Source organism: Ostrinia nubilalis, chromosome 24, assembly GCF_963855985.1.
Source record: "Ostrinia nubilalis chromosome 24, ilOstNubi1.1, whole genome shotgun sequence".
In the NCBI taxonomy this organism is placed as follows: domain Eukaryota; kingdom Metazoa; phylum Arthropoda; class Insecta; order Lepidoptera; family Crambidae; genus Ostrinia; species Ostrinia nubilalis.
Genome location: NC_087111.1, coordinates 4,478,221 through 4,481,916, shown reverse-complemented (window position 1 = coordinate 4,481,916; position 3,696 = coordinate 4,478,221).

Genomic DNA, 3,696 nt, shown 5'->3' with positions numbered 1-3,696 from the left:
TCAGATCCGAACGAGAGGCTTGCCTACACTAAGTACGTACTACATGTAAAAATCGAGTCTTAGGCCTGAATACTAAAATGGATTATGAATCAATACTCAATAATCAAGTGGCAGTGGGCGGGGCACATAGCTCGTAGAGACGATGGCCGTTGGGGCAGGAAAGTTCTCGAGTGGCGACCACGGGCTGGAAGACGTAGCGTGGGCAGGCCTCCTACTAGGTGGACCGACGATCTGGTAAAGGTCGCGGGAAGAGCCTGGATGCGGGCAGCGCAGGACCGTTCATTGTGGAAAACCTTGGGGGAGGCCTTTGTCCAGCAGTGGACGTCATTTGGCTGAAAAGAAGACTCAATAATAGGTTTAACCCAACCTTGACTCTTCAATCCGGCGACGTGGACCGTGGACCAAGCTAAAAGTGGGCCAAATCGCTGGAAGGCTCCTCAAAAATTCAACAAGTACAGAATGTAAATTGGCACTAAATAATATATTCAAAACTGCCACGCGGTCTCGTGCTAGATGGGCTGTCTTAAAGGCCACCTTCTATCAACAGGAGCGCGTGGTAAGTAACCTGCTTCTGAATGTATTGTAACTTCCTACTTTTTTATATTTTTAAACCGGCAGACAGTGGTGACTGAGTTTGTTGCGGCGCTTCTTCTCAGCACTTGCCAAATGTTTGTCTCGAAGCGCTGGTAGGGCAAAAAAAGAATGAGACATGTATAGGCTCCTTAAGAGCATTAAAATTTGACGATTTGCAAGAACTAATTTAATTAGTCTAAACAAATAAAGAAAATTTTGATTTTGATTTTCGATTTTTGAAATCAATGCTCCAATTGTTTCTTTGACAGGGTGATTTTTTTTTGCATTTATTTGAGGTTTTCAAAACTCCTTTTGATTTCAAGATTTGCGATGGAACGAGACAACATGAATGGCATTGGACAGTAAACACTGTTGCCAATAGTACTAAGTGGTGGATGATTTACTTTTAGTATACTCGTACTTACTTACATAATTTACCTTTTCAACCTAGGTACTCGCTTGGGAACTCAACTTACAATATTTGAGCCAAGAGAGTCAAACTGTATATCGCTAGATGTAGCGAAGCGATCACGAACTAAAATTGATAATTGCCCGTGTTCACAAACGATGCTTACTTAAGTGAAGCAGCAAGTCGAACGCACAGCGTTAGAGCTCTGTGATTGGTTCGTGTGTCACCCTGTACGTTCACGCGCACTGTGAGACCTCATAGTAATGTTTGTGAATACGGGCGAATCAATGTTGACAATGCTCATAGCGTGACTTAACGCCTTTAGCGGTAGGTTCAACTCCCGATCAGGGCAATTAAGTTACATAATAGCTCATTTACTATATTGATGTGTTGTTATGAAAAATTAACATTATTAATTTAATGTTGTGTAACTATGGACTACAAATAATAGTAATTAATTAACGTAATTTATTTGTTTACTCCTAACCAAAGTTGTATCGGTTATTGAAATTTTTTTTCATAATTTTTCATTCTTCATTTCTATTACGTTTGAAAGTGGCAGTAGTTTTCCTTACTCTGATGTAATAATCGTTTGCAAACCCCTTTTGAATCTTTTTCCTATCGTGTCGACAACAAACCTACACAGTGTCAGCCCAAAACTCCGCTACAAGAGTGGCGTTGTCAGCAGCATTCATTAAATCCTCCTGCGTGCAGTTGTTCGGACACTCAGAGCATACCATGTGCTTCATCGACTGGGGAACAAAACTTTTTAATGGAGCTTTATTAGGCACTGTATCGTTTAAAATAATCCTTTGTGTTTATTTTCTAGTCGTTACTTTTATATCGAGCTTGCTCCATAGTTAACGGTTTCGCTTACAGTTTCTAGATTCGCTGGAAATCTTTAGTAGGTACTTCTGATGTGAAATTTTCTTCTATAAGAAATACTGTTAAATTAACTGCTCGTAGTGTCGGTAAACTCTATACTACTCGTAATAAAATTAATATCTAATAATGTTTTGCTATCACCTAACTCCTGGATTAATCGGCAAATTTTTCTTAACAAATATTGGTGAAAGCCTCTTCGGGATCCAACGAATAAGGCCCAGTTTTTTGATTCGTAGTTAAAATAACTAATTGTTAAATTTTGATACTAATAAAATGTAAACTAATAGTTAAAAATGTACTAGAAGTCGAGCTAACCATTGTTCGAAATAAAATATTCTGATATTATTTTAATCACTTGTCATTTGACATCTGTCAAATTTTGACTATTGGTTAGTTAAAATATCCAATAGTCAAATTTGACTCATCATCATCTCAGCCAGTCGTCCACTGCTGAACATAGGCCTCCCTTAATGCTTTCCATGTTGCCCGGTTGGTAGCGGCTTGCGTCCAGCGCCTTCCTGATACCTTTATGATTTGACTATCGGTGAGTCAATTAATCGAAATAATATGAAAATTAAACATTGTACTAAATTATTAGTAAACTCCATGTGCAATGCAGCTTGTACAAGTTTAAATAAAATAAATTAATTGAAAATTTACACCCTCAGGGTCCTATAATATCATCCCCAAACTAAACTCTCTGATATCAGTCTATCAGTACTATCACTGAAGCTCGGTTCAATATACTCACACTGATACAGTCGACGAGAAAAATGTTATTTTTTACTGTTAATTTCATTTTCTTTTGATACGCAGTGACGAACCTAAATTCTGTTTTTTTCCCATGCTATGTCAATTTTGTGGATAGTTTAAAATTTAAAAATTCGTTAAAAATCTAGTCACTTTATAACTTTACTATTTTAACAATATTTATAAAGAATATTATCAGTTTCACTCTAAAATCCATGACCATAAAACGGCATAATTAACGTAAATTGATGCAAGTGCTCATAATAGTCAACAGTAAGAGCCAAATCACACGATGCGTTGCGGTGGCGGTGCGACGCCGGAGCGGTGTCGCTGCGTCTTCTTTCATACAAATATCTGCGGCGGGCACTCAAGCCGTTACGGCGCCGTAGCGCGCGATACGTCGAAACCTTTGCGATGCAGCGCCGCATCGCATCTTGTGCTTTGGCTCTAAGATTGGAACCCGCAACCCACAGCTGGCATCGTAGTCTGATTCGCAAACCACCAGGCCAGTGGGCAGGCATTGAAGGGCCTTTGGACGGGCCTTCCAAAATAGTTTTTCGTAAATACGCTCTAAGCCTGTGAACGTCCTATGCATCTTTATACACTTTTCATGATGTAAAATCTCCAAATATTCTTATGATGCAATGAAAACCTATGAGTGGGTTTTCATTTTGACCTCATCTATGATCTGAGGTTTTGACAGTAATGAATTGCTGAAACTGGAATATTAAAGACTGCTATGCCCTACAGGGTCTATTCTGTACCTACTATATTATTTTGAATTTGAATTTAATTTGCCTTAATACAATTATTTTGGTTAGACAATAAAGAAACAGTAAGAGCACTGTCAATGCTTGAATTCAGTTTGGCAGTGTTGATGGAGCTGTTGATTTGCTTTATTGCCGGTCATAATTTATTGCCTAAAAATACAAAGCCTACGATCAAGTCAGATGGCAGTCAGAAAGAGCAAGGTAGAGCCAAAAACGTTTCAAAGTCAAAAACGAACTAACAATTTTATCCACAACAGTCCGACTGACTGCATAAATGCATCGATGCATCCCTCTCAGTAACGTCCACTG